Genomic DNA, 14,854 nt, shown 5'->3' on the forward strand with positions numbered 1-14,854 from the left:
GTCATTATAATTTAATGAAACCACACTTCTAGAAACTCATGTTTGTGTCATTTGTATCACTCCAAAAATTGCACATACCCTCTCTTAAACCTACTAATCAATATCAAAAAAAATAATAATAATATTGCACCTTATATATGGTTAAAATAAGTCCTATCCAACAATGAATCTAGACCGTCCATTTGGTGAATTTCAAGAACTAGACCTTTATGGATTCAAAATAGATTTTTTCTTCTTTAACATTGTTAATCTAATGATAATAAAGTTATCTAAAAATTTTTGAAAGAAAAAAGATCATTCCAATGTCCAGATCTAAGTATCATACAAAAATGGACGGCCTATGTTAAATGGCCTAAACAACACTTTCTAAGATATGTTTTCAATTTTTTCTTTTTTTTATGATTGTTCATTAAAATGAAAAGAGTGCATATTTAAAAATTTGGGTAAAACAATATATATATATATATATATATATATATATATATATATATATATATATATATATATATATATATATATATATATCACAACCCATAAAATTACAGAGTTTAAAGATAGAGGGAGTTGTGAAGGGTGGATTTACTAATTTTATAGTCTATTTTTTAAAAAATAATATTGTTTGTGATATATTCATCATTAAGTTTGGACAATTTTGTAAATATTACTACAAGATAATTGGTACTTTTTTCATCTCCATAAAAGATAAAATTGAAATTTTTTCTAAAAGACAACGACACTCTACAAATAAAATTCCAATAAATAACTTCCAAAATTCTATTGTACTTTTGTAAAATTTCAAATTTACCCTTGCTTAATGTTAAGTTGTTTATTAAAATAATTTTTTAAACAAAAAGTAATGATTTTTTTTACAAATACACCCATCATAACACTTCTAACTTTAACATTTGTATTTTGAGGGGTTGTTAATTCTAGACCAACATATATATATATATATATATATATATATATATATATATATATATAGGTACAAGATCCTGTCAGCCCATGGGCTGAGCGCTACAGTATCAATCAACGGCCTAGATTAAATATGGGCCCAACCAATGGTCACGACTTCATGTTGTATTTTGTATTTTTATTTTTTAATATAAATTCAAATCACTTGAAATTTTGAATGTCTATTTTAAAAAAAATATTAGAATCTAATAAAATTATTAATAAAATAATTTGAAAAATATAAATTAATCAAAATACCCTTGAAACATTTCTAGGGAATTTTAGTTAATTTATATTTTACAAATTACTGTTTTGATATTTTTATATGGTGAGCCTTGATAAGTAGAATGCATGCCTAAATATTCAAGAGATTTGGATTAGTATATAAAAAATAAAAATTCAAATATGAAATAAAGTCGTGACCGTCAGATTAGCCCATATTCAATCTGGGCCATTGGTAACGCAGTAATAGTCAGCCCGTGGGGAGTGACTTCATGTAGCATTTGTATAGTAATATAATGCAACAACCTTAGAAAATCATGTTAGGCCCATTTGTTTGATCCAAATGTTAAATTATACACTCTTTTCATTCTAATGAACAATCACAAAAAGTAAAATTTTTAAAATGCAACCTAGAAAGTATGTTTTTAACCCAATTGATATAGGCCTTCCGTTTTGGTAAGATGTTTAGATTTAGGTCTTAGAATGATTTTTTTTCTTTTCAAATATTTTAGATAAATTTATTATCATTAGATTAACAATATTAAAAAAAAAAATTGATTTTGAATTCATAAATACCTAGATCTTTAAATTCATCAAGTGGACGGTCTGGATTCATTGTTGAAAGAGACTCATTTTTACCATTAATAAGGGTGAAAAGTAGTTTTTTTTTTCTAGATTTATTATTCAGATGTAGAGGGTCATACAAATACCACACACCTAGCTTTCTAAAAGGGTAGTAGCATTATACTATGATACAGACTTGTGAAGTACCATTTTACATTACTACCCTCACATTATTTGATGACCAAGACCTTTATACAATAGCATTTTAGACTTTTTGTTAATAACCTCAAAAAGCCACCGTCCAAAAACTGAGGGAATTTTGAATTTTGGCCCACCGACTCTATCCCCTCTTTGGCATGCCTCTACTCTCTCTCCCCCTTGCCTTCCCCATTCTCTCTCCCTCTAACTCTCATGCCTTTCCATCTCTCATACTCTCTCTCTCCTAAGAAACACAGGTAAAAAACATAGGGAACTATCCCATTCTCTCTTTCTTACATTACTATTCTCTCATGCCCTGCCTTCCCACTCTCTCAAGACCTCTATTAGGGATGTAATGGTAATGATAGAAGACACTGTTTTTTTGGTTGGAGGATTGCTCTTTGAGAACCCATTATTTCATTCAAGTTCAAAGCTACTATAAAAAACTGAATTTTGAAAATGGAGGACTCCTGCAGTTGCTGGTTTGCTTATTTTTCACAAGATAAGGAGGCGCGAGTGGAAGATCTGATGCTAAAATAAGGGATGGTCATGATAGGTAATGAAGCCCTTGGTTATTATATGAGCATTTTGGATCTTTTCAAAAAGCAAATTTTGTTTCTGGGTTGCTATTTCTCTTGCAATAGAACCCTATAGAACCACTGACTTTGTCATTAGAAACACATTTTGATGCATTATACCCACTCCAATTATTGACTTGTTTGTAAAACTTGGTAGAAACAATACATCTGCAAAGTGTTGAATAAAATTCCTATTAGAACACTAATGGAGAAGTCACTTCTATTAAAACAAATTAAAAATTAAAAATTTATGTTGATTAATGATAATAATAGAGCAGCACTGTTTTGGCCCATTTATGCTTCTTACAATGCTCAGTAGCATAGTAATAATAGAGCAGCTCTGTTTTTGGCCCATTTCTTTATGACGAATTGTCAAGGATTAACATAGTAATAATAGAGCAGCTCTGTTTTGGCCCATTTATGCTTCTTACAATGCTCAAAAATTTTGTGGCCTTGCATTGTATTTTTGCTTGTTCTCAAAATTCCTCTTATGTGCCATTTTTACACTCTCAAACATGGTTTTTTTATGTTTTTCGAAAGGAAAGAACTTGGACATGCATGTCAATGTCATTCTAATGTGGTTTTTGGATGAGGGGCTGTCTAATTATTACTTTATCTCTAATGTGGTATATATGAGTATATGATTAGTGATGTGTTATTTGCTTGTTATGGTTACTAACTCTTTTGATATGTGGTTTACTGATATTTGTATTACATATGAGTTGCTGAATTAGCAAGCTAATAATCCCTCTCTCTCTACCCTCTCTCTAGGGCATATTATTCATCTCAAATATGAATTTACATGCCCACTAAAACATGAACTTGATGACTGTTCTTTTTTCGACTTTAATCCTAGGGTTTTTCTATAATTTGCATATTTATTGATTGATTTTTGGGTCAAGTTCTCTCTTCATTTTGATTTTTCACTGTATTTGTGTTGGTTTAGGCAACTCCAATGATAAACACCCAAGCGCTTAATATAAAATGGAATTATCTCATTCTGTATATAATTTTAAAAATCCCCCCAAAAAATGTAAGTTCAAATTAGAATCATGCAATTTAGTTTTTGATTGTTCAAATTAGACCTTCGTATTTTTAAAATTTTTCTTTTTTATTTGAATCAAACTAATGGCCCTAACATGGTTTTTAAAGGTTGTTCCATCATATTAATATACAATCGCTGCATGAAATCATTGCCCTATATATGTAGGGCAGTGGATCTAATACAATAGTTGTATCATAGTATAATGCAACCACACTTTCAGAAAACCAAATTTTTGTTTTATGTATGACACAAAATTTTGCAAAACACTCTCTTCATCTCAATAATCAATCTAAAAAAAAAAGTTCAATTTGAACCCTAGATATGGTCAAAATGAGTCCCCTCCAACAATGAATCTAGACCATTCATTTGGTGAATTTCCAGAACTTAGCCTTTACATACCCAAAATCATTTTTTTTAACGTTCTTCATCTAATGATAATAAAGGCATAAAAAAAATTGGAAAAAAATAATAATTGGGCTAAACAAATACTTTCTAGGTTATCTTTCCGAATATTTCTTTTTTGTGATTGTTTATTAGAATGAAAAGATTGTATTTTTAAAAATTTGAATCAAACAAATGGCTCCTTAACATGGTTTTTGAAAATTGTTAAATTATATTATTATACAATGATAAATTACTCTATAGTGTGAGTACCCTAATACCACTATATATATATATATATATATATATATATATATATATATATATATATATTGACCAGATTTCCCTAGGATTCGGAATATGTATGAATTTTGAAAATGTTGATAATTGAGCAAATGATGAACGCAACTCAGGTTATGTATCTGTATGGGAATATATTTTGATAATATTAGGTGTCTATTTAGTAATTATCAATAATTGTTGGTATCTATCCAGAACTGTTATTAGCCGTATATTTATACGGGTCTTGTGCATTCTTTAATCAATAAATTAATCTATGGAGAGTTCTCTGCAAATATTTTGAGATTCTAACACGTGGTATCAGAGCGCATGGTTTAGTATAAGGCTAGTGATTGTGCATTCGGTTGAAGAAAAGCACATAAAAAAATATGTGAGCATTTTACTTGAGATAGAGAAATATGATGCAAGCGCAATTCTTTACCAAGAATTATGAAATAATTTATTTAGCTAAAGATGAAGAATTGATAAAGCTATCCAATGGATGTTGGCATGGTAAGCAGGTGATTTTGATATCAAGGTGAAGATTGTTGGATTTGATGATTATCCAAATTCACCCACATAATGAAATCCCAAATTATGTGGGATTGAGATTGATATTGGTAAGTTTCCTATAGGAAATAAAATTCCAAAAGGATTAGGACTTTGGGTATATCTCTTGGTTTTTGGGATATATGTAACATATAGGAAGTTTCCTATTTCATGTAGATTCCTAACCTTATATATATGATATGAAAGTGTAGAGAATTGTGTGCCATATTTGGTTACCATATGGAAAACGTGGTTTCCTCTAGAGAGAGAGGTAGGGGCTTCCTATGCATGAGACGCAAGACGTCCCCTTGAGAGAGAAGAGAGCTTCTTATAAAGAGAAACTCCACGTTGTGCCTCTTGTAGATTGAGAGGCTCGTTTCTTGTAGGGAAGCAGTTCTCATGAAGATTTTGGGTAGTTTTCCCTTTTAGTAAGAGAATGCTTCGATTGCTCTCAAGGTTTTCTTTCTGGACAGTGATTTAGCTATGGAACGGAGATAGTATCTTCATGGACAGTGGTTTAGCTGTGGAATAGAGATGAGAGAGTTGCTCTCAAAGTTCTCCTCTTGGATAGTGGTTTAGCTGTGGAATATAGATGATCTCTTCCTGGACAGTGGTTTAATGCTGATGAGAGGTCGACGATGGTGCTGATGAGGTAAATGGATCTAAAACGGTTTACTTGTCTGGGTTTTGTCGAGAATTATAGAGGTAACTTTATGTCACAAAACCTGTAATGTAACATTCATTGGTAGAGTGGATTTCAGTTTGCCATGCCTATGGACGTAGTCCTCTTGAGGTGAACCATGTAAATCTTTGTGCTCTTGTGGTGTGTGTGTTTTATGTTTTATTTCTTGCTCGTGCTCTCAGCTATTTTATTTCAAGCTGGAAAAATACACGATATTGGTAAGATCCAATTTTGGGATTCTTTTTTCCATATCTAAAGGTTTATAAAATCCTAACAAGTGCTATTATCAAGAACAGTTGGTATCTATCCAGAATTTGTAGTAGCGGTATATTTATAGAGGTCTTGTGTATTCTTTAATCAATAAATCAATATATGGGGAGTTCTTTGCATATATTTTGAGATTCTAAACATTTTACATGAGGAAGTCGGGCATTACAAAAGTGATGACAGGGATCAGATTACAAACTCTGGCAGCAAAGGTGGAAGAGGTGTAAGAAAGCCCAGAGAAGTAACAGTTTTGTGATATGGTGATCCTGCACGTCCATAGTGTATACACTCGTGATCGCTACAACTTATACAAGAAAACCAGCAAACATGAAGAAGAAATGCTTGAATTTTCCCTAAAAATGCAGCCAAGAAGAACTGACATGGTTTCTTGAATCGCAACGGATGCCGCCTCTTCCTGCAATTACCACTGAAATTTCACTTTAGAGAGAGATACACAGAGAGATAGAGAGGTAGAGAGAGAAAGCATTAGGTATGCCTCCGAAGAGAGAGAATAATTAGGATACCTCTCAAGGAAGTAAGCCAAGGGAGAAAGGGAGACTGGCGAAAATGTTTTGTATGTTACAAAGACATGAGTGCTCATGCCTTGAGAAAGTTCAACTTTAGTGATAAGGTACATCAAAGCACACATTATCTGAATCAGGAACTATGCAAGAACAGGCCCATATTCCTCCATCTCTCTCACTATCTCTACTTCTCTCTATCTATCTATCTCGCTACTTTCTCAGTGATGTTGAAACTTTGTTCTTTAAATAATGCATCTTATTAGAAGTTTGAGCAGGGATGTCATTTCGAGGCTGGTATTTTTCCTGCATTCAGTGACAATCACTTACACCAAGCTCCCGCTGGATCATGCAGTAAAATACTCCTGAGGAGAAAGAGTTACTTGATGGATTACTTTTTTTATAGAAGATTTTTGGAGTTTTGAATTTACTCAAGGGCTGTAGTTTGAATAAGGTTGAAACATTGAATTATAAGAGGTAATTTCGGTGTAATTTTTTTTTTCAGGTGATTTGAGATTCCATTTTTATCTCTAATTAAAAAAAATTAGAGAAAAAAATAGTTCAAATCAAGAAGATCTATGAACACATGAAAATCTTGAATTACTAATGAAGATCTACATCCAATACATGCACGTCATGTGACAAATGATAGAATTACTAATAAAGAGTAGGACTGGGCAAGTAGATTTTCTTTGGTTAAAGGAAGGAAAATTGTTTCATGTGGGTTGGAACGCATCTCTACATATGCAGTCGATAGAGTGTAGAACAGTCATTTTAAAAATGTATGCAAGTAGGTGCTCCATCTAAAAAAATTAGAAACTAACAGTCCAAATGTTTTCTTACTAGAATTATTATTTCTAGTCTTTTAAATTTATTTATTTGTTCATATTCATGATCTCCATGTTAGATATTACATATCCTTAAAAATTAAGTCTTAAAATTCATCTAAAAAATATATTTATTCAGGGGAACACATTTCTACATATGTGGCCTCGGCCGCATAGAAACTACGTCCTTTTGTTTGGTCAAAGGATTTTTTACACACTTTATTTTGGGGAAATTTACGTACGGACTGTGTTTATTATTAAGATTTAATGCAAAAGTCGGCCGTTATTACTTGAAAGGACGGATCCTAAAATTTTTATTTTTTTTCAGGTTTGCCAATAGTATGATGTTGTAAAGCCCCATACATTATAACACTCAAGTGTTTTTCTTTTGTGTTTTTCTTTTCTTTTTTATATTTTTTACTTTTTTACCATCGGTTCGATGTTTACAACATCGGAATGCTTGAGTTACACCCATGAATCCCTAGCTTTCTCTATTTCTCGTTTTTTGCTCTCTCTGTCTCTGTAGCATGATTATTTTATCTCTCTTTACTCTATCTCTCTCTACTCTATCTCTATCTACTCACGCTCTATCTTCTCGCTCGCTTTTTATCTCTCTTTACTGGCATCTGCTCTCGGTTCACTCTCTCTTACCCTCTTATCAATTTGAACCTTGCTTTTTGATTTGCCCTAAATTTCTAGAGTTTTCTACTACGGTTTCGTATTTGGTCATCGCAAAGATATTGAAGTTGGACGAAACAGATTTTTGATGTACACAAAATGAATTTAAATTTCATGTGTCGATTTCTGTAACTATTGGAACACTAGACCTCTAAGGGGTTCCTGTCTGTGTTTGCTTAATATTTTTATTTATTATGAAATTGCTACATTTATCATTAGTATATTGTATTAAACATAAGTAACTATAATTTATGTTGATTCTTATATCTAGATGCACATTTTATGTTTTATCAAATCGATTGAATCAATATCTTTATGTTTCATATGCATTATAAGAACCGAGTGATGCTAAAATTTTCTATATTTAATTTTGGCTTATGGTATTTGGATGCACATTTCATGTTTTATGAAGATATTGAATGAATGTCGTGATGTTTTTTAGGTTTATTGACATTTGGGTGCTCTATGTATGGAATCATTGAAAATTGTAATATTGATCAGTGGCTCACTGGGTTATTCAACACCTTGTGAACATTTTTAGTCCTTGTCGTTTATTTAGTACCTTGTGAAATGGGTGACATTCCTTTTAGCAATTAATTTTAATGAATATTTTGGGTGCTCTATGCAATTTGTGCAGGTTTTTTTATCAGTATTTTGGCTTTAGGGCGTCTTTGACTATGGCTATCTTCCATTGACTGTACATGGCTGTCATTTGAGTCATCATAATGGCCACAAGTAGAGTGAGGTTGTTATGTTATTATGGTGGTTCCTTTCAGAGAAGGCTAAATGATGGACGAATGTACTACAAGGGCGAGAATGTGAAAGCTGCTTTGTTTAATGGGAGTGACTCATTGGACCAGTTAAAGACGCACATGGGGTCTATTGCGCATTGTGACCCTAGCTATTTGATGATTATATATCTAGAAAGTGATATTTTAGTAGAAGTAAATGAAGATGCAGATGTGACATGTATGTTGTTGGTGGCTTCCAATGGTCATGTATGTATTGCGAATTAACCATTCGAAGTAATAAATAGGGAACATCAAACAAATATAGCGGGTGTAGCTCCATCATGAGGACCATCAACATGGATCAAGTAATACTTATGACATATATGTTTATCGTGTATTTCAACATTTATAAATAATACTTATTGAATCCTTTTCAACCGCCCCATTCAACCAGTGCCCTTCCCCATCATCCAAAATGTAGTTCATACATGTGATGTGGACTCCGAAAGTGCGAGACACATCCTGCTTGATCCCAATGATATGCATCTATCAGATTCTCCATGCAGTTCAGTCTACTCACATATTCATCTTTATATATGACAAGAATTTGAGGATCTCAGGCTACACCTTAATCATTTAGCAGATTATTAGATATATAAATTATTTTTCATGAAGTACCTGAAGAGCGACCGAGATCTTTTAGTTGCAATCAACTGGGGAGGGGTACAACAGGATAGTGCGATGCTCTAGTGTTCCATCACAAATTATTTTAAGGTGAATGAGTTGTTAAATAACCACACTTGTATGGATCAAACAGGAAGGACTCACCGGCAGTTAAAATAAAGCCAGTAGGAAATGAGGAAATTTAAATCCCGTTTGACAGACCAAATAACTTTGAGACCCAAAGATATTAAGAATGATGTTCAATGCGCACATGGTGTGATGTTGTTGTGACATAAGTGATTTTGGGGTCACATGACTAGTCATATATAGAGCTATCCCTACGAGTCATCAAATCCCAAACTTTAGGATATATACCTAAAGAACTTGACTATAGATTCCAACATATATTCTTGTGTTGTCATCCTTTCCTCAACAGATTTTTGTATGGTTGTAGGCCTCTCATTGGTTTGGATGAGATATTTCTTAAGAGAACGTACATGGGGATTATATCGAGTGTTATTAGCGCAGATGCTAATGGTAGCATGTTCCCGATAGCATTCACTATAGTAGAGAATGAGGGCAAACATACTTTGATATAGTTTTTTAGTTGCCTGAAGGAGTTGCCCAATACACAGCAAGACTTGCGTCGTTTGACGATTGTTTGGACTGACAGAAAGGGTCATTACAACCACTATAATATATCTTCTCGAACTATTATCCAGTGTTTTGCATGCGTCATTTAGCAGAGAACTTCCAGAGGCGATTTTAGAACATTACTTAGAAGAGTTCGAGGAAGAGTATGGAAGACAGCCAATGCAATAAGGGTAGAAGAGTTCAAGGAAGAGATGTCAAGAATACGGGAAGTTGATTCTCAAGCTTATGAGTGGATAAACGCACACGGTTCCTAGGAACTGGATCACCCCCAAAACCCAAGGTCTCTCTCATACTCCAAATATGCATTCAAAATAATTTCCTTTTTATATGATACACCCACATCTTTTTCTGTTTTCGACATCTTAACATAGTAGAAATAGAACTCTTGATATCATATTGTGTCTTGACATGCCTAGGCAAAGGGCCCAGTCCTTATAAGATACAGCTAATTGTCTCCTCTTTCTCATCGCTCTCCACCGCAAGCTTTTAAAAAACAAACTGGCGACCCAGATTGTGCTTCCAAAAAATTAGGTGGGATGGGTAGAAAACCAGTCTAGATTTGAGAATTGGTTGGATCAACCGGATTCGGCCATAAAAGTGTTTAGAAATCAGTAAAAATCCTTATAAATATTGTTTTTTGAGTTTTCAAAACATGGGAGTAGTGCATTATGTATTTTCATTATTTTGCATAAATACCAGAAAAATTAAGATGTTGTTTCTAATTAGAGTGTCTATTAATATTAATTTGATACTAATTTTTATATTATATTTTTACAATTTTTTATGCTAATTTTGTATCTTTTAGTGAAGAAAAGATAGAGAAAATGATTTTTGTGATTTAAGAAATTTTATTTCTCACTTAGTTTTATTTCCCATCAACCATTTTCTACTTTCGAACATGAATACCTATTTTTATTAAGGAGAAGAGAGATTTCATTCTTTTCAATTTAGTAAGAATTTATTTATTTAGTTTTTAAATATATAACTTTTAAAATATTTTTAAGTTTAAATTTTTCGTTTCACTTAAACTTATTTTATTAAGAAAATATAATTGCATGAGAAAATTTTTATTAAATTGAGATAAGTGTGTCATCTTAATGGTCTTTCACGTAGGTAACTAATATTTTAATGCACAAGGGTGAAACTTTTCTAAATCTCTCTCTCTCTCTCTCTCAACATTTTGCTTCTTTGCCTATCATTTTGCGTTTTTCTATGTCTCTCTTATTGCTTGTCATTTCCTATTACATTACTTTAGTCATAATTCCCTCTCCACTCACTCTCCCTTTGAGGTTCTTTTATTTTATTTTATTTTGTTAAAAGAAAAAAAACATGACATAGGCATTAGTACTAATCAAAAGTCGTAAACAAAATTTTTATCAAAATTAATATTAATAGACATTCTGACAAGAAACAACGTCTCAATTTTCAGGCATTTATGCAAAACAATGAAAGTACATAATGTGCTGCACCCAATTTATAGGGGTTTTTAGTTTAGTTAGGAAAATGCATTGATGAAGAGGATGATAATATGGAGATTTTGTTATATTTAAAAATTTTTAAGGCTAGATCCAACAGATAAAACCAATTGTTCGATTCGGACCACTGATCTACCGATCCCGTCCAGTTTTTTGGATAGACAATCTGGGTCACTGATCTATTTTCTAAAACCCTGGGGGAAAGCATTGTGGGGCCTAAAAAGAGAGAGAAAGAGAGAGAGAGAAAAGGAGAGAAGATCGCTAGGACTAGGCCCTTGGCCTAGGCCCCTCCAGTCACAATGTGATGTCAAGGATTCCATTTGTGCTATGTAAAGATGTTAAAAGAAAAAGCAAAAAGAAATTGGTATATCATATAACATGGAAAGTATTGTGGGTGCATGTTTGGAGTACGAGAGTGACCTAGGATTTTGCGGCCATCTAATTCTAGAGAACCAGGAATCACTTAATCAGAATTGCCTGAACTTTCTGTTTTTGAATTTTTATTATTTCTAATTATATTTATATAACAATGTCATCACCCTTTATTTCACTACCTTAGATTTTTAAAATACTGTATGTGCTTGTTTCCCCAAGATTTTAAATTGGAATTTTATGTATTCGTGTGCTTTAATGACTAGACATGCATTTCTCCATATATAACACTTAAGGCTCACACTTCACCAAAAAAAGAAATGCAAAGCATTAGTAACTTAATTTAGGCACATCGATAATATCTAGGTGACATAGCAACAGTGATACTTGGGGAAAAATTAAGCAACCACAAGATGATCATCTAAAGTGAAGCGGAGTAAATCGTGTTTTTTGGGTGATACCAAGAAGGTATTTCTGATAATGTTTTTCACCAACTTTTTCATTTGTGGTAACATTGTATCCCGTTGTAAACTTTTCTTTTGATAGTGGAATACTTGCCGACTTGCTCGTGGACGTAGGCCTACGGGGTGAACCACGTTAAATTTGTGTTATGGTTTCTGTATCTAATTTTCTCTCATGAGTATGTTTTCCATCTCTAATTTATTTTCTTAAATTGTAGCATACGATCCTTGAGCTTATTATAGGATTATCGATTTTACGTATTCAGTATTGTGTATGTAATATTCGGTGATCAATTAAATTAGGGATTCGAGTATTAGAATCTCCAGCAAACCTTAAGCACCTCGTGTGATTTAGACAGATCCGAGTAAGTTATATATAGATTTATATATTTAGAAAGTTTGATATTTGTCATATCAATATCGCTTGGAGGATTGGCCTTCTGATTTCATGGACTTTGATATGATCAGGAATGCACAAGCCCCGTTGTGGATGGCCTTTTGATTTCATCACCTGTCTTTAAAAGTCTGTTAGCTTTTAATGAACTTGTATTAGGTTCACTTGCTTTTACCCATCAGTTCAACCCACTCCATTACAGATGAACTTGTATTACTGCCATGGATCGTGCTCATTCTTTAATGAACTTGTTTGCTTTCGGGTATTTATGCTAGATTGATTACTTTATTTTCTGCAGGAAAATTTATGAAGTTACTTAAATTATTTAGGTAACGGCTCAACTCATACGCAAGCAACCCATGTCGTGTATACAACTTAGGGTAAGTATTTTAGAAAAATTCAAAAAAATAAAATGGTAAAAGCAAAGTGGAACCTTATCTAAAAAGAATTTGGGTATCGGAATCTATGATGCCTCTAAAATCAATTTTCACTACTGACTATGAAATTTGAAGCTAAAAAAATATTACAAATTTTGTGTATATGTGAATACTTCTCTTTGGGGCAAAATGGACAATATGGATAATGGGTAACAATATATGTTATCTTTAGAGCTTGAAATCCCAATATTTTTTGTTCACAACGGTAATTGTCAAGGCCGAAATAACCACTTGAATGTTTTCCAATAACAAAACTGCAATTTTTGGTGAATTTTAAGATAAGGATTTATTTATCTTGATAGGGCAGCAGCCTTATCAAAACATTTTCCTTTTCTTAAAGCTACAATAAATATCTAGAGCATCATTGTGAACACACTCATTTCTCATTCTATGAAACGCTTTCCTTCTAAGCCACTCATCTCAATTGTGTTGTGGTATAACAATCTAATCAACCGTTGCAAAACTAGGATGGGACCTATCACAAGGAAAATGTCATGTTTTAATGAATCTTACTTTCTTTCCATGGCAATTCATCCAAAAATTAAATGACTACAACATTCAGGACCATAGATTTCAATAGTCACATTGAGAAAATCCATTTATCAAAAAAAGCAATAGTAAAAGAATGAAAGTTCCTAAATGATTAGCATAATTGAATGATGAATAATATGGTTGCTAGCAGGGATGTGTGCACTCGCAAAATTATTTACACACAAGGGGCTACGTAATAAAACATTGCAATTGCCCATCGGGGCGTTGCTTGGCACTCAACTTTTGCCATTTCCCCACCTGCACAGAGAGATGGAAAATATTATAGCCAAAAAGACTTACTACTCCTTCTATATTTTTTTTGACAAAGATTATAAAATTTTATTGCTAAAGCTTGTTACAAGAGATCAACAACATCTCCAAAAATCGAAGACTAAAAAGGAGGGCTATAAATTCGATACCATTCTAATGCCTAACCAAACTTCTTATGCCTGCAACACCCGTGTTACCTAAAAAACTCCCATCAAAATTAAGTTTGAAGCAACCCTGAATCGGTGGATCCCAACTGGCCTAAGCTTAGCAAAATGGGAGAAGACCAGATTTGCATGGTTAAGACGCACGTCTGCCTCAGAGATTCCCTTACCTCTTTAGTAATGGAGAGCCAACTTCAACAGCTATGAAAAATATTACTCAGCACAATATTTGCCAGTAATACCTTGCCTTCAAAAGTTCTTCTGTTCCGTTCCTTCCAAACATCCCACATTACTACCCCTAATAATCTTCTAAATAATCTTCTCTAGTTTTGGAAATATAGGGAATGCCAATTGAGTGACAATCCCCTGACAATCTGGTGGCAAAGCAGCACTCACTCCCAAAGCTCTTAAGAAAAAACCCTACAGGTTTGCCATAAAACTACAATGAACAAATAGATGTGCTACTAGACATACATTTGGTAGAATATCCACCCTCTTAATTAAATTGTCTACCACCAAAATCTTGTTCTGACCTGCTATCCAGATATAGAACTGCTCCATGTGTGGTATAGGCCACTTCCATACCTTCGCAATCTGTGGCAAAAAGGACCGCCATCTATCATTAAAAAATGGGGCATAAATGGACTTTCCAAATCCCAAACCACTTCATCAGGTATATCTCTAGCAATATACACACATCTTGTATTTCCGCCAGAAGTGAAGTCATTTGTGAAATGATAACGTCCGGGATTCTATTGTAAACAGGCCATTGTACGTTCCCCCCCTCTTGTTGTCCCACCCATAGTAATTATTTGCCACATTGTACAAGAGACTTCCTGCTCCTGTGGGTGCGAATGTGCTATCCATTTTCTCCCTCTGACAAAATCCATGATAGGGATAATTTTTAGATCTCAAATTTTGGGATTTAATCTCTAAACCCATAGATTAATCTCAATTCAA

The 14,854-nt window shown here is 33.1% G+C and overlaps 1 long non-coding RNA gene across 1 annotated transcript; it reads left to right on the forward strand.

Annotated features, from left to right (window-relative positions):
- Positions 1 to 2,386: 2,386 nt before the first annotated feature.
- Positions 2,387 to 8,913, forward strand: LOC110007492 (uncharacterized). Its single transcript, XR_002281352.2, has 2 exons — positions 2,387 to 2,494; positions 8,383 to 8,913. It is a non-coding gene; the product is annotated as an uncharacterized LOC110007492 (long non-coding RNA).
- Positions 8,914 to 14,854: the final 5,941 nt, after the last annotated feature.

The sequence above is a fragment of the Amborella trichopoda genome, chromosome 11, assembly GCF_054954075.1.
Source record: "Amborella trichopoda isolate Santa Cruz 75 chromosome 11, AtrichopodaSantaCruz75HAP2 v2.0, whole genome shotgun sequence".
NCBI lineage: Eukaryota > Viridiplantae > Streptophyta > Magnoliopsida > Amborellales > Amborellaceae > Amborella > Amborella trichopoda.